The following is a 13,611-nucleotide window of genomic DNA, read 5'->3' on the forward strand; positions in this document are numbered from 1 at the left end:
TCTTTGCCCCAAAGAACTTAGACTGCATCAGACAAACAGAAAAGATAACAGACAGAAGAATAGGGAGGGAGGAGAGGCAGGGTAAAGTAATAAAAGGTAGCATAACATTTCCTGTAGACTAAAAGGGACCAAACAGTTGGCCTCAAACCTGGATGGGATGGCTGAACAAAGACTGACCCATTCCGAAGAGACTTCTTTGAAACCAAGCACAGGAGGTGATATTAGAAGCTGATAAACTAGTAAAAACATTGCTTGGGTGGGAAAGAGATGCCAAGGTGACAGCTGTGAGGCGGGGGGGAGCGGGGAACTGAAGGAGGTTATTCTAGATCTTGAGGAAACAGTGAACCTTGGTAGAGAAGTTGGTTCTAGGACAAGGAATAACTGACCTGCCAACATCTGCATGGCTTAGTGATGGGTGGGAATCTTGTTGCAGAGTTGGAGAAAGAAAGAAAGAAAGAAGAAATATGGAATGATTGCTTCCTTAGCTCAAGATGAGGTTCTGTTGCTCTCCTTTTTAAATCAAAGGAGAGAAACTGTAATGGGGGAAATCATGGCTAATGTTGTTTTCTCCTGAGCATGGAAACAGAGTACAACCATCATCCTAATAACAAGATTCCATGAGTAATTTGTAAGATAATATAAAAGGAAGATAGCAAGGACTGCATTACCAGAAACGAGGTGTGGGGTGGTGTAGGTGTGTGTTTTGTTTGTTAAAGATGGTGCAACAGTCTTTCACCTGGACAATATAATACCAGACAACACCTTAGGTGAATGAACAATAATAGGAAAAGGTGGGACTTAAAAGATCTCCTGGGGTGAAGTAGATTTTTTTTGAGATTTTCTTCTTTGTATGTTTCCTCTTCTGGTGTGTTTGAGGATTTACATGTTGTAACATACAGTTTAAAGACAAGATACTGTGGTTTTATAACAGAGATGAGCATTATGTTTTCTTGTGGAATGGAGCTAGCCAACCTTGTTCTAAGGATTAACCCCTTTAAGAACAGGCAGTATAGTATAAGTGGAACTGGAAGTTAATTATGTATGTTAATTTGCTCATAACATGGGGAAAATGCAAGGGGTGTATGGAACTTGGTGAAGAGGGTCAAAGACCTACTTGCGTGTGCACCAGGCTCAAGAAGGCAAGGTGGGGTTAAGCTATTTGCCCAGAAACTCTAGAGCCTCAACATTTAACTCTGGCCATTCAGCATATGCAATAAAGATCTCTTTTCTACAATTCTGCCTGCCATGTCACTTATTGGTAACAAAATATGTAGTTCAGTCAAGTGATAGACTCAACTAAGCAGGAAGACTGAGTAGCCAGTCTCTCACTGGTAAGCTACTATGGAGCAACCTCTATCATAATACTTCTTTCAGTCTCCTTCTGGGGAAATGCAGATCCCACAATTCCAAGTTTTAGAACAGAACTGGCTTTTCCTGGAACAAAACTTCCCTTAAAGGAGTCAGACTACCCTGTTACACAGGCAAATGAATGAAAGGCGGACACTTAGTACAGCATAGTTTAGGGACACTCTCTTCTTAAAACCCGACAGGTGAGAAGAAACGAGTGCAGTCACCAATGCAGGTGTAAACAGAAGTCTCTCCAAACACATCAGAGAATGAGAATTTTGCTGTCATGCAGAGAATACTGTCTCAGAGAGAGGCCTATCACAGTGTGGGTAGTACAGGAAGAGTGAATTAGCAAAATCCAGGAGGCTATTCAAGGAATACATAGACAAGAGGAAGAGAAAGAAACTGAATATGATAGATCCCCAGCTTCTGATGATACAAAATATTGTAAATAGAGGCAGAAAGTGGTAAGAAAAGACCAAGGAATAATAGCACCATATCAAAATTAATCAAGGTAGATCTTAGTACAAGAAGGTAAAGAAAGGCAGAGGAAAGTGGCACAATTGGGACATGCATATATACAGTGGAAGTGGACTTGAGACATTTGAGGCTAGTCAAAAAGTAGACTGCAAACCCTGTACATTACTGATGGGATAAGTGAATCTTCTTGGAAGAATAAACCTCAATTAGTTTATTCTCTGCATAGTTATGTTTATTTGAACAAGGTATGCAGATGCTATATGTGATAAAAATAGCCTGTCAAATGGCTTAAATGTAATAAAATCTCAGGGACAGATAGTACTGCCCTTCCTAAAGCAAGTTTTTTTACGTAGACTTCTTTTACTGAAAAATCTGACATTACAAAAATTTGTGCTGAAAATGACAAGTATAGGGTCTGAATAACATCCTTACTGGAGGAACAATTCAATCAAATGCAAAATTTGATACAAAGAGCCCTTGTATGATCATTGAAACCAACTCTGCCATCTGATACATTGAACTTCCACAAGTTAAAACAGCTGAGGAGCTTTTGAGTAGGCTATACTCCTTCATCAGGGTTTGAAGTCATTGGGAATTGTGCTCCAAAGTTACTTTTCATGGTTTTGAAAATACCACCCTAAATATGGTGCCTAAACATTTAGAAGCATAACTTTAACATCCTGTTTTTGAAAAACTTGGCCAGTATGTATTTATTTTTAATCACTTAACAATTAAACTATACTTATACGTTTTGTTTTGGAAGTAAGATTTTGTCACTAGAAATAGTTTATAATAAAAATGTTAACTTCTGCTGCAAACACTTGTCTACATGCTTAACTTGAAGTCATACATTATCTGAAAGCTTGTGTCTACTTTAAGGAGAGAGATGGCATTTCTGTTATCATAGAAATGGGGGTAAACAGTGACACCATCAACATGGTAAAATGACCACTGCAAAATATTTGCATTCTTTTCTGTTAGTTTAATGACTCTGTATATTTCAGGACATAAAATTGGATTTCTTTGACCTCACAGCCTTACAATAACCATCTAAAGGATAAAACAAAATCTAATAATACATTTATACAGCATTCTCCAGGCCTCAGATGCTAGAGTCAAGCCACATAGAGCATGGCTGAATTGCTTGCCAGCAAGCATTTGATCTGCAGTGCAAACTATATGTACATCAGAATCAACAAGGTCTAGCAATCCTGAGTCTCCTCAAAATTTCCCAGGACATGCAATAAAGCAGTACAGGGTGTGAAAACCACATAAGCGAATCACATTGGTACCAAGTTCATTTAGGAAGGTCCATTTCACTTGCTGAGCAACAACATAGGCGGTCTGAATCCCTGGTCTGAACAGCATGCTGTTGTCCTAGAGCTGCTGACATTTCTTTACATTTCAATATTTTAGTGTAGACTGTGGCCATGGCAGCTGGTTTGGCATCCACAGTAGTACGTTAAGTCAACCAAATCAATCATATCTGCCGCTTGCCTATAAATGTGGCATATTTTGCTCTTTGGAGCTAGAGTTAGTGCATATGCACCAGCCGTGTAGGTGCTCTTCTTTGGTGCAAGCTTGTGGTTGAAACCAGTCCAAAATACTGTTCACATTCAAGTGATTATATCACCCATTGTTATATGCGGTGGTGTTATAGCCATGTTGGTCCCAGGATATTAGAGAGACAAGGTGAGTGAGGTAGTATCTTTTATTGGACCAACTTCTGTTGGTGAGAGAGACAAACTTTGAAGCTTACACTAATGATCCCTTGAAATATGCGTTCATTAGTTAGTTGATTGTTTCCCAGATCTGAAGAAGAGCTCTGTGTAAGCTTGAAAGTTTCTCACCAACAGAAGTTGCTTCAATAAAAGATATTACCTCACCCACCTTGTCTCTCTCACAATATCATTGTCATTTGGTATTGGTAGGACATCACTGTTGTGTATTTGGTTGTCATGGTTTTGTTGCTATGGCAACTGAGTTAGATTATTATGGGCTAGCTCAACCGGTTTCAACCGGCTGAGGTGCTCTCTGTATATATGTAAATAAAATGGAGGTTTTGGTTAGCTGCCTGCTCTCTGGCCTCAAGTGATTGCTTCCTACACCGGCTGCCCCAAGGAGATAACACTGGCGACGAGGGTGAGACTCCGGTGCTGCTCCAGTAACAGAAGGAAGTAGAAGTTAAGGTAAAGAACAAACAAACAAAAAAGCTGCTTGTTGCACTGACTGTGAAAGTGAAACTAAAAATCATGGCTACTCTGACCAGGCCCCTGGAGCCTTTTGATGAGAATACAGAGCAGTGGCATGTGTATACTGAGCGTTTTGAGCTTTTTGGTATTGCAAATGACATTACAGAAGCAGAGAAGGTGCCAATATTCTTAACTGTTGTAGGGGCTAAAACCTACTCTCTGCTACGCAGCTTACTACACCCTGTTAAGCCTGAGACTAAATCTTACAGTGACATTGTGGAAATCCTGGGGTCTCATTTCTCCCCAAAACCACTGGTAATTGCTGAAAGATATAGGTTCCACAAAAGAGACCAAAAGGAAGATGAAACAGTTGTACAATTTGTAGCCATTTTAAAAAAGCTAGCAGAACACTGTGAATTTAAAGAAATGTTACATGATGCCCTGCGTGACAGGTTAGTGTGTGGCCTGTACAGTGAAGCTATACGGAAGCGCCTACTGACAGAGGCTCAGCTTACCTTACAGAAGGCTGTTGATATTGCTATCTCCATGGAACTGGCTACAAGGGAGGCACAATACATCGGTGCACCCCCTAGGGTGCAAAAAGTGTCACAAGAACCGACCCACAAAACTGTGCAGAGTCAAGAATGTTACCGCTGTGGTAAGCCGGGTCACCAGGCATCAGAATGCTGGTGTAAGGACCTGGTGTGTCGACACTGTGGCAAAAAGGGACACATTGAGTGTGCCTGTAAACAAAAGAAAAAGAGGCCTGTGGTCTGGCCGACAAAAAGAGGAACCCTGCATACCCTAGAGCAGACCCAGGATGATCAAGGTGACACCTCATCGCAAGAGGAAGTGCCACTGCATGTTTTGTCTTTGGCAATGGGCTCACATGAATACTGGGTAACCCCGTTATTGGATGGCAAACGTATACGCATGGAACTGGACACCGGTGCAGCCGTCTCACTGATCTCCGAGACTGTGTATAAAGAAAAGCTACAGCATCTTCCGCTTAAGGCAACAAAAACTGTTCTGAAGACGTATACGGGAGAAGCTGTGCCTATGCTGGGCACTATTGATGTTAAGGTGGAGCTCAATGGACAGGTGGCTAAATTGCCACTGTTTGTGGTGAGAGGTAACTACCCAGCCTTAATGGGTAGGTCTTGGCTTGGGAAGATTCAACTGAACTGGGCAGAAGTGCACCGGATGACTAAAGAAGAAACCAGTCTAACCCCTATACTAAGGAAACATGCTGCTGTTTTTGGAGATGATTTGGGAAGTATGAAGGGAATCACTGTGACATTGAACATTAAACCTGGCAGTCCACCAAAATATCTGAAAGCCCGAACTGTGCCATATGCCATCAGGCCAAAAGTTGAAGCAGACCTGGAGCGCCTGGTCACCAATGGAGTCCTAATACCAGTTACCCATAACTCATGGGCCACTCCTATCGTTCCAATCGTGAAGAAAGATGGCTCTCTCCGGATTTGCGGTGATTTTAAAGTCACTGTCAACCCAGTGTTGTGTGCAGAGCAATACCCGCTTCCCCGCATCGATGACCTCTTCGCAGGCCTGGCTGGGGGACAAAAGTTCAGTAAGATTGATCTGAGTCAAGCATATTTACAGATGCACGTCGATGAAAAGTCCCAAGAGCTGTTGACTATTGTGACTCATAAGGGGCTTTATCGATACTGTCGTCTACCCTTCGGAATAACATCTGCTCCCGCCCTGTTCCAGAGGGCTATGGACCAGATCTTGTGTGGCTTGTCAGGAGTTCAGTGCTATCTGGATGATATCCTGGTCACTGGAAGAAATGAAGAGGATCACTTAAAGAATTTAGAGGCTACCCTACAAAGACTGGAAGAGTATGGCCTACGAGTTTGCAAAGACAAGTGTGAATTCTTCAAGCCCTCTGTTGAATATTTGGGACACATCATTGATTCTGCAGGTCTTCATAAGGCCCCTGCAAAAGTTAAAGCTATTGTGGAGGCTCCCCCACCTCGAAATGTAAGCCAGCTGCGCTCGTTTCTAGGACTCCTGAACTATTATGGAAAGTTCATCTCACAGTTAGCCACACTGCTAAAACCACTTCATGAGCTCCTTGGGCAGAACAAGGCCTGGAAGTGGACTGAAGCCTGTGATGTTGCGTTTAACAAAGCTAAGGATGCATTGCTAAATTCTGAAGTTCTAACGCACTTTGATCCATCCTTACCACTGCAATTGGCCTGCGATGCCTCCCCTTATGGAGTGGGAGCAGTCGTGTCACATATTATGCCTTCAGGAGAAGAGAGACCTATTGCTTTTGCTTCACACACTCTAAGCAAAGCAGAAACTAACTACGCCCAAATCGAACGTGAGGCATTAGGAATTGTTTTTGGAATTCGGAAGTTTCATCAGTACCTGTTTGGGCGAAAATTTACTCTTCTCACAGACCATCGACCTCTGACATCAATTTTTGGACCTTACACAGGCATTCCCCCATTAGCTGCTAGTCGTATGCAACGTTGGGCATTGTTACTTTCAGCACACACATATGAAATCAAATATCGGAAATCCACTCTACACGGCAATGCAGATGGCCTCTCAAGGTTGCCTTTGCCGGTCAAACACCAAGATAGGGCCCACAAGGAAATCTTCTACTTTGAACAGGTAGAGAATACACCCATCACTGCTACTCAGATAAAGAAGGCAACTCGCGTTGACCCAGTATTGTCCCACGTTATGGACCTGGTGATGCATGGAACATCTCGACAAACCTCTCCGGTCTCATCCGACCTTGTTCCCTACATGTCCAAGCGGACGGAGTTATCGGTCCAATCTGGTTGTTTGTTGTGGGGGAGACGTGTCATTATTCCACCACCACTGAGATCACAGATGTTAGAACAGCTACATTCCGGTCACTGTGGAATAGTGCGCATGAAGGAAATTGCACGAAGCTATTTTTGGTGGCCTGGACTGGACAGCGCTATTGAAGAGAAGGCAAAAGCTTGTATGTCATGTCAGGGTGTGAGGAATGCACCCCAGTGGGCACCCCTACACCCATGGGACTGGCCTGAAAACCCGTGGCAACGTATTCACGTTGACTTTGCTGGCCCCCTTGAAGGAAGCATGTTCTTGGTGACAATAGATGCCCATTCTAAATGGCCAGAAGTCTCTATAATGCAGTCCACTTCTGCAGAGAGTACTATCCAAAAACTACGAGGACTCTTTAGTCGTTTTGGTCTGCCAGAACAACTTGTGAGCGACAACGGACCGCAGTTCGTTTCTCAGGAGTTTCAAAATTTTATGAAAGCAAATGGGATACACCACATCACGTCAGCACCATATCATCCGTCCACCAACGGATTAGCTGAAAGATTTGTGCAGACAATGAAAAACGCTTTGAAATCAGCAAGGGGACAACACTCCATTCAAAAGCGTCTGGATACCTTTTTACTTTCCTACAGAAACACACCTCATGCTACGACCCACGCATCTCCGGCCTTTCTAATGATGGGACGACAGCTGCGCACTTGCTTTGATCTGCTGAAACCTTCTGAACCCCGACAAATTGTGCAACATCAGCAGCAATATCAAGTCATCAGACGGGCACCCAGAGCAAAAGACCGAACCTTTAGCCCGGGACAGCCAGTTTTGGCTCGGAATTATACTTCCAGAGCTAAATGGGTTCCGGCCACAGTCATCACTCAAACAGGACCTGTTTCCTACACAGTCCGGACTGCAGGGAATCTTACCTGGCGGCGACATGTAGATCAGCTGTTGCCAGGTCATGCCAGTCCTCAGGACCCATCTGCAGTTGAGGGGTCTGACTTCACCTCTTCTGGTGAGGGATCGAATCACGAGTCACCTGTTTCTGACTGTTCTCCTCCATTACTGCCGGCGGCTGAGATACCCCTTTGCCCAGCACGAGCTGATACCACCTCCTCACCTGTTCGTGCTGCGGACCCTGAGCCCCTAGTGCTTTCGGGTGCAATAACACCAGTAGTTCGCCGTAATCCACCTAGAGACAGAAGGCCTCCTCATCGGCTGGACCTTTAGCTAGGGCGAACCCACGGTTATGGGGCAAAATAATCCCCAGGGTTTAGCCGGGAATGGAGGCAGTCTACCCTCCTTCTCTAGTCTAGTGTGTGTTTTATTTAGAGGATGTTCTTATTAGGGGGGGAGGAATATGTTGTGTATTTGGTTGTCATGGTTTTGTTGCTATGGCAACTGAGTTAGATTATTATGGGCTAGCTCAACCGGTTTCAACCGGCTGAGGTGCTCTCTGTATATATGTAAATAAAATGGAGGTTTTGGTTAGCTGCCTGCTCTCTGGCCTCAAGTGATTGCTTCCTACACCGGCTGCCCCAAGGAGATAACAATCACGAGGTAGTAGTCTTAAAAGACCACAGGAGAGATCTCAGCCAGTGTTCATTTGTAGGTAATGAGTTTTTCTCAAATACTTTTTCATGCGTATTCTGTTCTGGAGGTGTTCTAGGTTTTTCAAATGTTTCAGATTGCATAAGAAATTCTGATTGCCTGGAGAAAGTGTCTTTTCTTTCCCATGGTTCAATGGTAGTCCAGCATCATAAGAGATATCTGCAGACTGTTCTTCAAATACCACTCTAGCCATTGAGTGGCTAGAAGGCCTTCTTTCCATCAGTGTAGACATACCCTATATCAGGGGTGGCCAACCTGAGCCTGAGAGGGAGCCAGAATTTACCAATGTACATTGTCAAAGAGCCACAGTAATATGTCAGCAGCCCCCCAGCAGCCTTGCCAGTGCCTCCCTCTCCCTCCCTGTGCCTCCTGATCAGCTGTTTTGAGCTGTGCAGGAGGCTTGGGGTTGGGAGGGGGAAAGAGCAAGGGCACGGCAGGCTTGGGGAGGGGGCAGGAAGGGGTGGAGTGGGGGCAGAGCCAGGAGTTGAGCATTGAGCACCCCCCAGCACATTGGAAAGTTGGCGCCTGTAGCTTCAGCCCAGGAGTCGGTGCCTATAGAAGGAGCCTCATATTAATGTCTGAAGAGCCGCATGTGGCTCTGGAGCCACAGGTTGGCCACCCCTTCCCTATATTATCATCTCCTTAATGGATGAGAATTACAGTGGCATCAAGTGGTACAACTCCATTTGGAATGAACACACCACCTGGAGTTTTTCTCCTTCAGTTTTTGGAGCACCAGTGATAGACCACCTCAGCTCATCATGGATTCTGCATCAATTATGAAGCTGTAGTATATCAGTTAATTGGATGACCCAAATTCATGGTGTGATAATTGTGGAACTGTTAAATATATGCACTCTGCAATTGAGAAGCACCTTTGAATATCTTCTGAAGGATGATATTCATTGCTGGCTGAATTAAATACCTCTTTATCAACCAAAGGACAAACTCCTATACCAATTGGGGCACAAAAGTAGCAGACCTCGGTAAATGACAATCATCTGGCTTTGGATAATATTCTGAGGCTTTCATTTCAGCTATTTCAGACCAAAGGATTGAAGCAGCATTATGCAAAACCACTTGTACGTTTGAAAGTAGTTCATCAGGCTCACTCACCAAAAGAACATCCCCAAAATCTTTGGATGACTTGAATTCCTGCTTCAGATTATTAGCAGCTTGAATAGTATCAGCTAATGTTACTGTTCTCCACAGAGCAATGGTAGACTTGCCTTGTCCATGCTGTGCATGGAATGAAATTACAGAACCATAGTGTTTTTCTAATTTTGTCTGTAATTTGCTACTAGAATAGCTTGCAGTTTCTACATCTGAAGAAGGCAGAGCTTAATATCTTTTTAGCAGCTTAAACAAAAGAAGAGCCTTCTGGTACATAAGATCATTGTCTATCTCTTCAATCAGGTGATGAAATGCAATGTCGGAAGGTGAATATTGTTGCAGTGTAACTAGATGGTTTTGCTTTAATTCATTTTACTCAAATAGGAAGAAAGGCATGTTGAGTGATAAACTGCATCCTTAGCAATTAAGTCTTCCACAGATATTCTGCAGAACGTCATCTCCTCTTTGAAATGCTGCCTCCATTAGATTTGTTGCTCTCTTGTCTATCTTGCATGGTTTTTCTCAAGCAAACAGTGCAACAGGACCAATTGCTGCAGGACGTGCTTGCTGTGGTGGCAATAGAAGCAGGTGAACGTGATGGTCTCTGATCAGATTCAGTCTGTTGTTCTTTCCTTGGTTCAGTATAACTCTGACATGCCAAATTCAACTTGCTTGCATATTTCTGAAAGCAGCCCGTGTGACAGAGCATTGATGGCACATCATCTTTGATGGACGCTTAAAGGGGCTTGTACTTCCATGTCTTCAAATACTGTAACTTTCCTATAGAGATAAAATTCCCAAAGTATATTGTTAACATTGCCACCATTTTTCATTTTGTACAAGTATACAGACGTGTGCTAAATTAGATGTGAATTAGTTCTAAATGTTACTATCAAAATTACCATTTTTGTTTAGTGAGCACTTTGACTGAAGCCTTGTATGAAGCTGTGTATTGTCATCTAACAGTAATACTGACCAGTGTATAAGTGTCACTGAATTAAAAAGCTAGTTTATAGAATATTTCAAAGGCTAGTGGTACATGCAAAGGCAATTACAAATTAAAATCTTCCATTGGGCAGACTAGATGCTACATTGTATGTAGTAAAACTTACAATGGAGAAGCATTAAATTAGGAATTCATGTACGTTTATATGTGCCCATTACCTGGTACAAACTAATGGCATGCAATTGTCAGTGTGAGATTGAGATGGTCAGCAAATTAATTGAAAGTATAGAAATATTGTTATTGCGTGTGATATGTATTTTGACAATTAAGAATATGCAATGTGAAAACATTTCACGTTATGTTGCAGAATGTTGATTTTTGCCATATCTAGACAGCTTCATTTGGGGAAAAAAAATACTTACCCATGCAAAACCAATAAAAATCTCTGTACACTTTCCTTTGGTACCTTTGATCAGTAAACACCACACTAAGGCGTTGAAATTAACTTAAACTAAAACTTTAGTTATAGTCATGTTGCAGTGTTTCTGGAACTGTGCAAAAAAAATTGACACTTTCCTCATTCTGGGAACCACTGTTTCATCTCACCTGTAGACCTATAGCATTACTTGGCAGCTCCAGATTATACCTCATCTAAACATATGTAAAATAAGCTTCCAAATGAGAGAGGTATGTGTAGGTTGGGTGCATTTAACTCCAAAAAAAAATGACCTTTTTTGTAGAATTGCTACTTACCCTTAGAGTAAAATGCTATTTTATGAATGGGGAGAGGAAGGGACAGGCTAATGGCATACCACAATTAGAGCACAAAGTGAAATATCAGAGAGAGGATGAATAGGATCACAGGAGTCCAGAATAGTATCTTATGTAGATGATATCCAGTTTACTCTGTGAAAGTTATACATTTCTGTAATGTTCTTGATTTAACAAAAGTGTAGGAAAAATCTAGCTAAGATCAAATGCAGAGAACCAGATATCAGGTTAAATGGTGCATACAGGGCTTGAGACATTTTAGACACCTACTATCCAGAGGATTATCTAATAGCCAAAGGCTAATATTAAATATAGGTATGGGGATGAACCAGCAAAGCACTAGTAAAAATCTTTCCTTCCTTCCTTCCCCTCTTCTATAAACGGAGAGGGTGCTGTTCCCAGAAATTGATGGTGGAACTCCACCTTTTACATCTGTCTGTGGCTAGGAGTTTCTGATCAATTGGAATTCCTTCATTTTTCTCCATGATGTATCTCCCCTTGTAGGCTGCAAGGGAGAAGGAATTATCTTCCTTCACCCAGAGCTTCCCAGGGCCACCCAGAGGATTCAGGAGGCCTGGGGCAATTTCGGGGGCCCCTTCCATTAAAAAAAAGTTGCAATACTATAGAATACTATATTCTCATGGGGGGCCCTGTGGGGCCTAGGGCAAATTGCCCCACTTGCCTCCCCCCCGGGCGGTCCTGGAGCTTCCTGGCTGTTGTGAGAGCATAGTGCGGGAAGTGAAGACTAGCTCTTCAGTTTCCGAGTCCTCTCTCCCACCCTACCCTTATCCCAAATAGCTATTGTGCTTGTTCTTAGTGCTCCCAAGTAGCAGAGTAAAAGTGATTCTTGACAATTTCATTACTCTCCTCCAGGGATCTTAATAGTAATTTCTGACCCATTAACAAATTTGGTCATTCTGTTCAGCAAGGTTGTCAGTAGCACCAGAATACTAATGCTGTTTGTGGACTTGTGAAGACAGCTTTCTGAAGGTTAACTAGGGCAATGATCAGCTTCAATGGCTAGATCTTCAAAATAACTTAAATTCTGCCGAAATGAATTACTTAGACCACCTTTGTGGCCAAGGATAATCTTTTACTTAATGGAGGAGAGAGGATTTTCAAAACACACAATGAAGAGGTGATCTTGGACACACATTGACTATACTGCCAAAGTTAAAGGATGCCTATAAGCCTTAAAGAGATCCCCCTAATGCTTTTCCAGGCTCAAATTTTCAAAACTTGTTTAGTTCCCATTTAACACCCAAATGAAGTGGCTGACTGAGTTCTCAAATGCTCACCCACCATGGAGGAAGATTTCTGAAAATTTGACAACACCCAGGGCTAAGCCTGTTAGGAAACCTGGCCAATTCATACAGATGCCTAAATGGGAGCCACGCTCTTTTGAAATCCTGATCCCAGTTGTGGGTGCTGAGCACATCTGAAAATCTAGCCTAAATCTTTTAGAAAAGATCAATCTAATAAAGATACTACCTGTCTTACAAATTAACTATATTGTAGCATATAACCTTTTGTGAATCTCAGCATAGTATTTAAAGATGCTGTTTTGATAAGAAGTGGGACAAAGGACAGACCTTTCATGAGCCCTGTCCAATACAGTGATCAAGATAAAATGGGATTAGGCTCCCAAATACAAAGCTATATTATTGGACATTCAGTCTTGTGAAAAGGGCCAAAGTGAGACAATCTGGGGCAGTTGGTGCTGCAATGGGTCTCCAGGTCACACTATTCTCTGGGAAGTAGTAAGGCAGGTCAAAGGAGATAGATTAAGTAACCCAATCATATCTCACTTGAAGTATGGAGAGGGTCTAATGGTCTATGGAGACCATTAGCTGTGTTAGCTGCAGAAGTCCAAATCTAATTCAGTACTTTGTTTAACAGGGAAGTTTTCAGATGAAAGATTAGAATGAGGAAGTGATCAAATATGGGACTACTTACTGATGGGACACCTAATGCCCTTTAGAACTTGAAATGTGTACCCCTCTGTGCCAGCTTGGGTGAATTTGACTCTAGGATCATAACTAAAATCAAAATAATCATGTATACAGTGGTGAAGCATTCTTGACTATGACGGTAATGGAATATCATTAATGACATGGTAGGCATTTATAAGGAAAAAGGTATTCACATCCTTATCTCACTCACATCTTAGTGCTGCTTTCCATGCAGCCCCTCAAGCTTGGAACCCCACCTTCTCTTTCAAGCTCTGCTCCTTTAAGTCCCTGCTTAAAATAAACTTCTTCTGAAAGGCCTTATAAACCTAATTCTCCCCTTTTAAAGAAGTGTTAACTGAATAGACAGTAGAAAAATAAACTAAACCAAACTAAT

General features: G+C 42.4%; 1 protein-coding gene across 1 annotated transcript in view; it reads left to right on the forward strand.

The window, feature by feature from the left end:
- SMC5 (structural maintenance of chromosomes 5) overlaps positions 1-13,611 on the forward strand; it is a 96,958-nt gene that overhangs the window by 5,092 nt on the left and 78,255 nt on the right. The window lies entirely within an intron of this gene.

Source organism: Mauremys mutica, chromosome 6 (genome assembly GCF_020497125.1).
Source record: "Mauremys mutica isolate MM-2020 ecotype Southern chromosome 6, ASM2049712v1, whole genome shotgun sequence".
Lineage (NCBI taxonomy): Eukaryota > Metazoa > Chordata > Testudines > Geoemydidae > Mauremys > Mauremys mutica.